This window comes from Branchiostoma lanceolatum, chromosome 3 (assembly GCF_035083965.1).
Source record: "Branchiostoma lanceolatum isolate klBraLanc5 chromosome 3, klBraLanc5.hap2, whole genome shotgun sequence".
Lineage (NCBI taxonomy): Eukaryota > Metazoa > Chordata > Leptocardii > Amphioxiformes > Branchiostomatidae > Branchiostoma > Branchiostoma lanceolatum.
Window position 1 is genome coordinate 9,929,340 of NC_089724.1, and position 13,816 is coordinate 9,943,155.

The window sequence follows — 13,816 nt, forward strand, 5'->3', positions numbered from 1 at the left end:
AATTAGAAGCAGCCATTGTTGAGTCTGCGCACCTAATCATCAGAAAAGCCGCAATGTATAAACAAGACTGTTGCTCTGGGCAGCAGCTGGAAGTGGGCCGGAGTGTTTCTGGCTAAGCAAGTCGCTATCATAGTATGAAATCCAGACCTGCCTCCAGGATCTGTCCTTCCATCCTGGGACGGAAATTTGCTTGTTGGAAAAGAAATTCTTTTTTTACCACATTTGTCCAAAGAAGCTGGACGTCACAACATGAAATTAATGTAAATGTTTTTTCTTCAACTTAAAACAAGATTCAACAACAACATGGACTCAATGAGTGAGACAGCAAAAAAATTAGAACTGTATGAAATGAAATTTATCTGGATGGGAAGCTCAGGCCACAGCTTGTCTACGAGCCTGTCAATCAAATCAGCAGTGGGAGGCTCCTGCTGACAGAGGAGGAACAGTAATAGCTTCCAGAAGAGCCTTTTAAGATAAGGATGATTTATGGTGAGGACAAGGAGGCAGGCTAAGGATTGTTTTCTTTGTGCACAAGCAGAAAAGCACCATCAGGCAAATAGTGAGCAAAACGTTTGGCATATATTTCTCTGGTGATAGATTTCAAATTTAAGAGATCCATAATCTTTCCTTCAGCCATCAGCAACGTTATGCCCTGTGTTCCACTAATTGTACTAGCATGTAACAATTTTAGGCTAACATTACACACATGAACATCTTCATCGAACAAGGTCTCAATATTGAAATACCATGATGTAAAAATTGTGTATATATGTGCATGTACATGTTATGCAGCAAGAGATATCCCCCAGTGTTAATGTGTGAAAGGTGCCAACATAAAATATGTTTGTAGGTTGTATATTTTTCAAGTAATAATTCTGTAGCTATAGTAGAAAGTGTCCCATTCTCTGAAAGTTGATACTTCCAATGGCTGTCACAAATTAAGGTAAGACCTCTGGCGTAGGACAGGGAATGATCTCCCTTTCAATATTTCTTGAAGATAAGGCTCAACACCTCTGAGCCTTTTTGAGGTCTCTGTCTGAATTTATCTTATCACGTTGTCTCCCAGCTTGTGGTGATCGATTCACAGCATGATGTCTACAGACCACATTGTTTATACAAGTGTGATGGGGTTAATGGATAAGATAACTTCAGAGTCACGCTCCGGTGAAACATGGAATAGGTTAGTGGGAACAAAAGTAATGTCTTTTTACTAACAACACATTCTGCTATGGTGAGGGTAAATAAACAGGAGAAATATGTAACTTGGGTGGCATACTTTGAAATGTTTTCACAAGATGTCTGCAATACCTTTCAAGTTTCAGCTCAAGCTGAAATATTGCTAGATGTGTATGACTGTTCATCTGAAACATGCTGAGCTAGATGGTTATAACAGTGAGATGTTATTTTTGTATTTTATTGCAGCTTTTCATCCTTGTAGCATTGCCCACTTTAAATGCTACTGTAAACAGGTAGATGATGAAAGGAGGTTTGCGTGGTGTTTTAAGCAGTTGTACAGTAGAAATACAATGATTTCGCGGTGGAGAGGTCAACACAAAAATAAAAACACTGCAAACATTTCAATTTCTACAGTATTAAGGATAATCCCTGATTCTTAAAGCCTCAAGATTCTCCTAAGAATGTCAAAGTTTTTTGAAAACACATCTTAGGCCAAACCATTTTAATTTCTTGGTTAACAGAATTTTTAGAAAAATGCTAAATTGAAAAATCAATAGGAAAACAGAATCTCAGAGGAAAGGGTGAACAGGGTCAGTTTTCTTCTATTTTCATGATTTTTTTTGTGCTAACCAAGAAGTTCAATTGGTGTGGCCTTTAAGTAATGAATAAAAACATGATTTTTTTCAGAAAAAAATAGTTGTATCAATATGGAATCTGACATCATTATGAAAACATTTGTCAAATCCCTCCAAGGCCTAGTTCAACAGACTTAGCCACAGCAACCTGTCAATCATTCAGCAAGGTTATTAATGGTCCACCTGCCATGAATAATGGAACCCCTCTAATGGGAAAGCGGTGTTCAGGTTGTGTAAGTGTTTTAGAAGTTCACCTTGAGAGTCTGTAACAGAGACACGTCATGTCCAAACTGTCGTGAACAGCTCACACCTGGAGCGTCAACACAAAAGGACCTGTCACGGGGGTGTCCTTAAACAGGAAACGAAGTCTAACAATGGGATTTGGAACAGGCATACAAGATGAGCAGCAATGGTGCTGCTTTACGAAAATACAATGTAAGTCTTTATCACCTTCAAGGTCACTTCCTTTACAACCAGCGTCCTTTATTGAACAACAAGGTCACTGCTTTTAACAACAAGGTCACTTCATCTTCAATAAAGACATTGACACCTTGATGTACTGTGTCATCCGAGAGGCTGAAAAAAGTAGGAGGCAAACGTTTTTTTTAAACGTTTATCTTTTGCTCTGAAGTATCTAGTAAGGAACCTTGTTTCACACAAAATACTGAGGCCTTTTGCATGTATTTTGTCTTTACTTTCTGCACATTTCATGAATTTTGCTGTCGCATAAGATTGGTAACGTTAAAAACAAGGAGCCCCCTTGGTACAAACAATAGGACCCATTTGTCTTACTATTGATAAATGTCAAATAAAGGCCTCACTGGACCCACTACTTGAGCTGCAACGCTTTATCTGTTCCACCATAATCCTTAAGCATCACCTCTTGTAGTGCTGATTCCCAGATGGTGAACATGAAATATTAAAGCCATGCACTGTGTCCACTTCTCCCAATCCACTTAGCCCAGTTCTGCTGCAGGGAAAATCCACCTCCTCACATTCACACCCACCCTGTGCAACCCTCTGCAGCTTTCCCAGGCTTTCTGGAGTCTTCAGGGATTTGTGTGTTTGAGAAGGGGATCCAGGAGACCCATATTCTGCACTGGCTAATTGGATTGGATGCATCAGTCTGTGTGGAAATGCCCATGTGTTTATATGGATAGAACTCCAGATAGAACAGAAGTGGTGTGTATACAAATGTACTTTCTACTTTTATGTTTTCTCATCTGAATGTCTGAAGATGTGCAGATCTGTCTGATCATCTTCGGTGTGCTGATCTAATTTTTGATCAGTAATTGGCTGCTTTCATCCAAGCAAGGAGGTTAACCTCCTTGATCCAAGGCAACAAGTTTGGGCAATTTTGATTGCGGTATCAAAGCAAAGAGTGCTTCAGAGTCGGGATGTAATTTTTCATGCAAAGCTTATTTGTTACAATGGTAGTAGTTAGGTACTAGTGCTAGCAGTATAATGAGCTCAGTTTTAGGAGTACTGAAAAGTTTGTATTCATAGCCACTTCAGAGAAAGTTTAAAAGATGACTGTTCAGAAGCCTGTTTTTAGACTCTCAGCATTCCTTTCCTGTCCTACAGTCCAGGCTCTGTATTTTATACATGCTTGTAGTCCAGACAAGCTGAAGCTGTTTGAAGTTGGCAGGATTATCTCCAGTGTGTTTGGTTTACCTGAGGATTATCCTGGCTGGTATCACTTACACATGGACAGGGGGTCATACCTGTGCTCAGCCACCTGTTTGATGGCTTTATTAGTTATCACCTGTCTCAGGAGAGTTCTCACAGATATGTAGGATTTTTTTAGTTCACGGGAAGCTGCAGGGTTTTTTGTAGAGGAGTCAGGAGATGAATGATCAGCATGCACAGGATAAGGTGAGGACAAGAACAGAGAACGATGTCGAGCATTTCCTTGTGGGTTCACTTCCACACATGGGTTTTCCTTACAATATTGAAACTTTGGAAAGGTGTCTCTAGCCAGCCATGTTATGCGCCACGAGGAAATGGCGGGTATGGTTCTCCTCTGGAAACCGAATGAAAGGCGTAGGCGTGGTCGACACTAGTAAAGAAAGTAATCGAATGAGAAACCTCGATCTGTCATGTCGACAGGAACTTGTGGAAACGCATGTGTCACCTCTAAAAAGAGGATGAACTGAACTGAATTAACTGAACTGGAAAGGTTGGTCATTTTGTCCTGAAAACAACAGCCTGATCATTTGCTTGCCTCTGAGTGGTCCACCCTCTTTCTCATGTCTAATGTAACAGTTAGGTCTGAAAGCAACAAAACAAATTTCATTTGGAAACTCAATGTGGCACTTTATATCAAACCAAACAATGGTTCACCAATGTCTATCATTAGAAGTTTCCATATGTATACATACTACATGCAAGTGACTCTTGCACCCCCCCCCCCCTATTAAAATTCACCTGTTGTACCCAGCTTGCCATATACTGCATTTACCTGTTCATCCCTGGATGACCGTACACCTGTTCCACCTGGCTTGCTGCACACCTGGCCAGGTATCCGTACCTGCGCCCACCTGGATGTTCCAGGGATTTCCACCGGTCGGCACCCATTGAGACAAACGACACTCCTGAACAAACATGGATCAGGCGATTCACCCTGGCATCCTTTGATGAAGCTCCTCTTCTTTGCCGGTGAGATCAACATTGTCTCATCTCTTGTATCGTATCAAGTGCTTGTTGAATGTTGAAGGAGAGGGTCATTCTTGTCCATGCAGCAATTAGATAGATATTAACGGATGTGGACAGCATTCCCCTTTATTCAATGACAATCTTGTTGCATCGTTGCAATTTCTTTGCTATGGCAGTAACATGCTTTTAGACGTCATGCTTTATGAAAAGCAACCCTGTTAGAAAGCACTTTGTACAGTTGTAGAACCAAGGTTGATAGAACTTCCTTGGTAGAACAATGTCCAGGAATGCATGACCTGGAAACTTTGAAGGCCAATGAAATGAAACAGGTTTGCCGATTCCAATCTTGATCTTGAACAGAGATTCTCTGAATTGATAGATTCACTTCATAATCAGCCAAATTTGCACTTCCGCCTTGGTTTCGAATCTCAAATCAGTGACATGATGACATGTTGCCCATGTTGCTAATGACCAGCCATTGCTGCAGGTGTGGTCCTTAATTAGGTTTGACAATTCGCAGCCTACTCCTGGATAATAATGAACTTGAACGTCCTGACTAGATCTTGGAAAAGCTCAGGACTACCCACTGCTGACTTTGTGAACCTCTTATCAGCTGTTGACATCAGTAGCAAGCTTTTTTTTTAAATAAATGAGTGCTTTAGAAAGGGGTCTGCAGGGAGGGGGTGTAGTGCATTGGAAATGAAACTCTTGATAATACGAGTCCTCAACACATTGTTACAAGAAGAGCTTCATTTGAGAAAAAACACCACATTGCGAAGGACTCCACTTCAGACATCTGCTACTGATTCATTAAACTGTTCTGAACAATGGCTTTAAGCATGAGAGCAATAAAACATGCAGTCACCCACTGTTTTAGATCAACTTTGAAAAATGCCGGGAGTCTTGAAAGACTTGGAATTTTGATTGGCGAAACTTATATCAGCTCCAGACATCAACAGGAAGGTTGAAGTTTATTCTGATGCAGACGTCTTAAAAATCTTGCATGTCGGCAGAACCAAGCAGGCATAGACGAAATTCCAGCAAATTGAACTGCCATAGAAGAATGTCGTTTTGAGGATATTTTGTTATTAGTGAGGCAGCTGAAAGATTAGTGCAAAGTACACAATATTCCGACCACCCAACCAAAGTTAGTGTCAGATGTCATTCACTGAGTTCTGTTTCATATGGCTTTTTTCAGCTTTAATAGTTTGTAGACACAAAGAAATGTTTGGCTTATGCATGTTAAATGCCATACATGCAGCTGAGAATACTAACTCAAATGAAGTTTACCTTAGTGTATGGATAATGCTATGATGTTTCAAAATCTGGCACCGGTGACCTATATATTAGAGGGTATCTTGCAAAACTGTTAGTACATATAGCATGTTGAAAAATATGCCCATCTTGAAGAAAATAAGACATCAAGACTCTCGTGTCAATCTTTCAACTGTAGAACAAAAGCTTTTAAACACATTTGATATCTAAAGGTTCATAACTTTTACTACCAGAAAATTGTCAGACCGAGTATATAACGTTATAACAAAATGTATATACAGGATGAATTTTTCTATCATCTCTGATTATAGAATTAATGTTAACACTTCATCTATCAATCAATACTTTGTTGAATGAACCACAAATTTGTCTTGTTTGGTAACTTTTTCTACTAAATTATCTTAATTCAAGAAGGATATCATGAACGATACTTTTAAGATCCTCCTACCAATAGTCACATAATGTTATATCTTTATTTAACGTTACCTGTTCAGAACTGCAAATAATTCAAGGAATGGGAAATTTTGTATTCGCATTAATGTGACTTCTTGAACCGCAAAAGTGATTTAGCACACTAGAAAAGTTCATAACCAGAAAAATAGTCATTTGGCTGGTATTGGCTCAATTCTCACTGCAATCCTTTCCTTTACCTTACCAACAGCAGCAATGCCATGCTTATTCAGCTTCCGGGGCGTCATAGTAAACAATAACAAAAGAGACCCCTGATTTGCATCAAATTACCTCACTATGGAGTGTTCTATTCTCTAGAGTTGTCTGATTCTTAGGCAGAACTCGGTAAACAAAGATAATACGACATCAATTCTTTTTATTACACAATGTAACAACTTAAATTGATACTTTACTAATCTTTACAGGTAGAAAAGGTGTATAGATCCAGAATTTTTGACATAATAAATATGAATTTACTCAAATCACCCCCATTGGACTATACCAAGTCGCGTCTCCCCAGCCTACCACGGGTGTCCCTGCTGTGTTTACTCTACCGGCACTGCGCCTGAAAGTCGCGGCGCGGAGTAGTCGAACTCGCCCGGCCAGCCTTCCTCTCAAGTCCCGCCGGTGTAATAGCCAAGATTTACACCTTCTTCCCGGACAGTTAAACATTTCCTGATCACTCGGGTCTTTCTGGGAATTATTGGGGAGCATCACCCTGCTGTTTGGTGAGTATTTGCTGTTGTAGATCATAGTCTAGCGAGCAGACTCTCGGCGAAACCGGTACCACAACCAGGCTTCCACTCCATTGCGAAGTTACAGCTGATCTAACCAGTAGAGCATCTAGGACTATTCAACTAGAAAGCCCAAAATTACAGATCGACATCCGAGCATAATTACTTAAACTATCCCGAGAAATAGCCCACTGGATTTTGTCTTCAGCATTTTTGTTGTGGTAATTAAGTAGCTCTCGTTGAGAAATTCCGCTGGCTTCTTTGCTTTGAAACGCAAATCAAGTCTTTCAAAAGTAATTTTTAGATGAGTCAGAAACTTTGGAATCCTTTCTTGAATTTTCTGATTGTTACTGGCTTCTCGAAACAAAGCAATTTGCAAAGGGAAAAGGTATTTAGTAACAAACAATGTTAGCGTTGTTGTTTTGTTTGTGGTTTATGTTTTAGCGTCTAACAACAAACAGCTAAGTTATACCAATACACACCAAGACACAGCCACAAAAGTTATTGGGGATTTAGGGGCGTGAGTTGTGGGATCTTCACATGTCTTCGTTAGATCTTGTTACTACTTGTGACAAGCAGGGCGATTTCTTATCTGTAAGATCGTGTTTAACGTCGCTATCGGGTAGAGAAGATACGTATATTACCAGTACCGTCTAGTCGTTTTTGCAGGGTGTATTTTCTTGGTAAACTGATACCGGTGCCAAACTAATTATATAGTGTTCATAGGGAAACCTTTGTGCCATAGAAAAATATATTTTCTCATCAAGTTGACGTGGTTTTTCCGATAAGTTGATTTGGACCTGCTATATGTCAGAAAAGATTGGCTGGCATTTCCTACTCTGCCAGTGAAGTCATGCATGTCAGATTTGTCTCTGGAATCAATTCTGGTCTGCTGGCTTCCACTGCAATTAATCACATCAGTAAACTGGTGTGTGTGTCAACAGTATTTGATTTTTGCAGACCATAGCAAACATGCTTTTATCTTATTCAGTTCTGTACTATTGATTTGTGTCAAAGTTTTATGAATATCAAATTTCGCACTTAACATTAAACAACCAGCTGAAAAAATATTAAATTGTACAGTAATCCTGTGCTGTCTGTTTTTCTGATGACATGACATGGACAGAGGTTTTTCAAGATTTCCTGGTATTTTCTCTCAGCCAGACTTGACCCAACAGGTTCCAAGGGCATGTCCCCCTAGGATACATGCCCACCAATCCAGATGTTGTTGAGGATGTGAAATGGGTTTCAGTAATTTTCATCACATTCCTCAGACCAAAGGAGAAAGCATTATCAGTCAAAACTCAAAACTGTCAATTCCAATTTTGACTAATACTATTGGGATCTCAAAAGAGAGCTATCACTAGATACTGAATCTTGACAGATTGTCATGTTAAGTATTTTCCCATGCACCCCTCCAAGACACTTGTGCATACCTATCTGATTTGTGGTTTGTTTGGATATCTAACTTGTAACAATTTTCATCAATATACTTTTTGATTGAAGCACAGTGGTTCAAGCCCATTAAATCACTGGGGGAAAAGTACGCACATATTTGATACTCACGAAACTAGCAGATTTATCAAACTCAAGGAGATATTTTTTTTCATTTCGGGGTGCTACTTGTACTGGACAGGATACAGGTTACGCACACTGAAAACAGACTGGGTTATTGGGGGTGCTCCTACTGGACAGGATACAGGTTATGCACACTGAAAACAGACTGGTACATTTTATGGGGGCTCGTTAGGCCTGGTTGTACATTACCACCCCAGCCCAAAGTTGTCTGTAGGGAAGCCTACCTTCTGATGAGAGTCTGGGCTGTGTAGAGACCTGGGCTAGGGCAGGGCTCAAATTCCTCTCCAAGCAGAGGTCGGTGGAGAAGATTGTGACCTTTTCATCATATGCCCTGTTTTCTGTCCGCACTCTCCACCAGAATGCCAACAAAAAACAGGGCATATGATCATGAGGTCACAATCTTCTCCACCGACCTCTGCTTGGAGAATACTCAGATGTCCTGTACAGTACAGTGGTACAGGTATCAGGTCTGGAAGCCATCAGTACACAGACAACAGGCTTGTCAGGATGTAACAGGAGATGTTTAGTGTGTCCTGTGTGGAGGAGCTGAAAGATCTTACCTCTGAGCAAGGAGGTTATGCTCTGAGGATGGTAGTAAGGGGGAGGGAGGAAGGGCAGAAAGAAGAAGGTATGGCACTGGTTTCTAAGATTGTGTGTGCATGTTACATTAGAAGTACGTATTGTCAAGTCAAAGATTTGTTTCTGGAAAATACATTTCTTTTGTTTCTAAATCTGTAACTTTGTATATTTTCTGGATGCCCCACTTTGTTTATTTCAGAGGGGGGCTTCCATATTCCCAAAGGTAACATATATAATCTTCCTTAATCCTGTACTCTCAAATTGGCTTATAATCACCTAAATACCATTAATGGGCTGTCCCAAAGGAACATCAACCATAAGGGATCAAGAGAGTTCTGGACTTTTCAGAAACTGTTGTTTGAAAAAAAAACAGATTTTCTGAAATAATCAGGAGTGGGCCAATCATCAAATTGAATGTATACATACACGTAATTACATATGTGCATAGGTTTTTGTATCCCTAAAGTTTTGAGGGGGATGGTAGTGGAAGGTTTTTTGTATTTTTGATAGGCGAATAGACATTTCAACATGCCTTGTTGGGGGTCTATGGATTGTATGTTGGGGAAGGGGTTTGGGCTATATTTTTTGGAACATACAGACAATTATCAGCTAAAATCTTCGATTGGAAAAGAAGATTTTGGTACAAGCTTCATCTTATGATAAGTCATTAGATACTAGTAACAGACAGAAGTTAGAAAAATTAAACTGATGTATTATGCTATTGTTGGACATAATCTTTTATACCATCGTTTATGGACTAGCTCTATGTAAACCACTATATACCCCCTTCCCCTCAGGCATTGTAGTGATGATTTACTTGACACCAATTGGTGTCAGAAAGGTCTATCATCGGTAACGAGGGTGTTTTGCCATTCAAATTTTCAACCCCTTGGGCCACTATGGTGGTTTCTTATTTGCATTTGTGTTTTGTTTAGAAAACTTGTGGTTTTGCATGATAATGGTGGCAATGAGTAAGTTGTTTCCTGTGCCGTACACACCAGCATAGTCAAAGCAAATACACTTATTCACCTGAAAAGATTGCGGAATGTCAAATGTCACCTGTCAACATTGGCTATCTTCATGTGATCTTTGTTGGATGAACTCCAGGCAGAGCTGGAAGGTTTACATAATGGGGAAACTGTTCAGTAAATGATGCAAATGGTTCATCCCCTCAAAAGGGAACTTGAACTGTTTAGACCCCCTCCCAGTCTTTCCAGGTATGTGTCTTAGTACATTATTTAAGAAATGTCAGACTCTAAGAGGCAAGTTATGGTTTCTATTGTCCTCTCACAGAACACAAACTATGACAAGTCATTACTGATCTAAATGAAATCCAAATTTCCTGGGAAGGAAAGCCTAGGATAACTTCCAACATGTTTCAACCCCAATTATCGAGTTGAAAAGACAATCTATACCACATTGCAGAAGAGGACCAGACATGCCAGCACCCCTACCTTATCAGTGTGATTATCCTGTGTTGAAGATAAGGGCCTGAGTTATGCCCCAATTCTGATACACCAGAGATACAGGACCAGAAACATGGTGATTGTGACAGAGGTGTGATAAGGCTATTGATAGGTTTGAGTTTTGTCGAACTTTTCAGTTATCGGCACATATGAGGTAGATGACTTCTAAAGATGTTCACAGCTAGTTAACATACTACTGCTATTAAAAGAGGGGGGTATTGTATATAATAAGGGACTTTTCTGCAAAATTTATTGCTATTAGACACAAACAAGGGACTGTTGGTGACTTCGATATAATGAAAGAATCACAAGTCAAACAAAAGGAAGTCTTCAGTTGCTGCCTTCCACAATGAGACATTGATTCTGGAATGGAGAAGACATTCTGCGTCGTTTTTAAGGCTCAATTGGATTACGAGAATCAATAAAACTGTGTGGATTAGCCGATGTCAGGCAGCTTTTGAAAAATTTTGAAAGAATACTAGACTGTCCACTTCAACACAGGCCCTGACCCATCCAATTATCTTGGACTTCTGGGTGTAGTCATAGTCTACAGAAACATCCTATCATTTTGAGTTACTACACCTTGGTTAGAAAGTATAGAAAAAAGTAACAGTTGAACAGGAAACAGCTTCTTAGGAAGGAATACTTCAGTATGAGCAAAGTCAAGTGCAGGCCTGTCCAGGGCTCAGTTCTGATCCTGTTTGTGGAAGGGAACCCGATCTGTAGGGTAGCAGCTTGGGTAAAGTTTACCTTGTGAACAGGAGTGGGGAAGGCTTTTGTGTCTCAGCTGGCACCAGGCCAAGTCCTAGGAGCTTGGGAAAGTTACACAAGTGGTCTTGGCTGTAAACTGTGAGAGGATTGAGAGACAGTATCCCTGTGTTCCTACACTGTAACCATGTTAGGGAAGGCCTGGGTTGTAGGGATATAACTCCTTGTAAGGTAAGGGTGCGAAGGACTGTGAAGCACCTTGGTGAGAAGGTTACAGGTTATGGACAGCTGACAGTTGTGCGGAAAGGAATCAGTGTGAAAGGCAGTAAAGACAACTGAAGGGTCACAGAAATTAGAAACTTTCTTTCAAGTCTGAGATGACAGTTTTGAAGGGTTGCTATGAAATATTAGCTTGGTTACCATCTCAGTTCCACCAGGCTCCTACACTTGCTGCCCTGAAAAAAATTGATTATATTTTCAGGCAGCTGAGTGTAGGGGCCCCAGGAGTAATTGGATGGCACCCAGGTGAATGAAATGTGGAATTGCTCTGAAATATGAGGAATTCATGAGGTTTTCAAAATTAGATTAAAAGTTTATATCACGTAAAACTGTTTTACCAATAAACTGAAAAAGGTGCTTCTTTCCCTTGCAGAAAAATCCTTTTCCCAAACACAAATGTTTTATTTTTCGCGTACAGCCAATATGATGCCAACCATTAGAAAGACAAACTTGTAGCACTTCAAGTAGGATGAGAACTGTACACAAGACTGCTTGTCTATCAGTAAAATGTCACAAGGGGTTCTTTACACAGATTGATTCTGAGAAAGTCTGCTGAGAAAACAGACAGACGTATCTCTTTTAGGCATGTCTTGTGCAAATATCAGTTGAAGCAACTGCCTGTGGCACTTTCTCTCCTATACAAACTTGTAAGACATTCAGTAGGATGAGAAGAGTACACAGAGGTGTCCATTTGTAGACTAGTGTCACAAGTTTTCCCACTAGAGGAGAAAGGCACAGCCTGACCAGAAGGCAAGACATGTCATGTGGTTTGGAGTTCCCATGAGAAAGTTTTTCCCTTCCCAATTAGGCCAGGATCAGCTCTAGACTTTCTCTAGCTCTGGTCAGTCAGGGCCAGGGACCTTCAGTGAGAGGTAGGTTGCCTCGTGTCTCTTCTCAGATCTATCTGTAACATGCGTAACATGTAATTTCTTCATGTTCATGTTCATAACCTCATTGCAAGGGCCTTTGATTTATGCTATGGAGTTATCCTTCATATTCTAACGTATAGTATAGCTAATGTAAGTATCCATGATTTTCATTCCATAAATCCATTTAAATGTGTGAAGATTTTTTTTCTATTTTGGTTATTAGGCTGTTACACGCTGTGTAAATCATTTATAGGATATTCTCTTAAAGCATGGAGAATTTCTTTTAAAAACCACATGAAAAGTTCTTAAGTTAGTCAAATTCATAATGGCGTTGCGACTATCCTACTATTGTGTTGTATCATCTTTTTTTTCTGTGAGCAGACAAGAAATGGAGTTCTCTTTGGAACTTGTAGAGAAGAGAATCTTATAGCTCTTTCCCAGAAAATAGCCTTTTCCAGAGTCAAGCTTATAGTACTGTAGCATATTGCTCCAGTTGTTTGTCTCAATCATCAGACTCTCTACACAGCGCCCTTTGTGTGGATGTTAATATTCAAGGGTACTGACCCATTAATACCCCTCTAGTCATACAGTTACAATCATAACAGCAACCAAACTATCACTGCTGTCTCAAACAATATAGCTGGAGAGTTTGTTTCTTTAGTTGTGTCAAACTATTCTCACAGAGCTTAGGAGTTGTAAGTTGTGAGAAAACTGAAGTTTTGATATTTAGTCTGGTGAATACTGTAACGGATGTTCTTTACTTTGTACATAATTTTCTCTTTTGCTATTTTTGAACTATGATTGTATTACTTGTATACAAAAAAGAAAAGCTCACATTACAGGTAGAAGAAGTAGTTTGGCAATGACAAGACTACAGTTAACAATGCTTTTTTATATCAACATGTACTGAAGACTTGAAAGGGGTTTTTACAACCAGTTTAAGAGCTATAAAAAAGGTGACTCAAAATCCTGTTGAGTTGTTATGGACATTTACCCTACAGAATGGTGGTACTTAACTCAATAATTGTTAAGTTGACTCCATGAATACTGTCATTTAGCTAAGTTTTATGTACAACTTGAAAACCATTTATACGGTACTTCAATCAAGTTGCAAGGTAACTACTTTTTATTGTTGACATTCAAAGTAAAACATTACCAGAAGTGGCATAATTAGGAACAGAAGTTGGGTGCTTCATGTTGTAACATCTCAAGTTGTTCTTTCTTAATTGGAGATCATGCTGCCTTAATGTTTTTAATTTTGCCTAAGGTTGATTCATGTTTTTGTATTTTTCTAAATCAAGGTATTGCCAACTTTATTTTTCATCACGTTTGTCCATAATGATTAATGTCTCTGAATAGTTATAGACCCACTAGGCATTGAGATTTTTCGCTTATTTTTTACATTTTGGGCC

General features: G+C 39.6%; 1 protein-coding gene across 2 annotated transcripts in view; it reads left to right on the forward strand.

Annotated features, from left to right (window-relative positions):
- Positions 1-6,731: 6,731 nt before the first annotated feature.
- The window catches only part of LOC136430124 (ankyrin repeat and BTB/POZ domain-containing protein 2-like), a 47,499-nt gene continuing 40,414 nt past the window's right edge, over positions 6,732-13,816 (forward strand). Inside the window, exon 1 of one of the 2 annotated variants that reach the window (XM_066420441.1) lies at positions 6,732-6,919. The gene's annotated coding sequence lies outside the window, so the exon portion shown is untranslated. Of the gene's footprint in view, positions 6,920-10,279; positions 10,300-13,816 lie in introns of those variants that run through there. The other variant, XM_066420442.1, reaches the window with a different exon arrangement.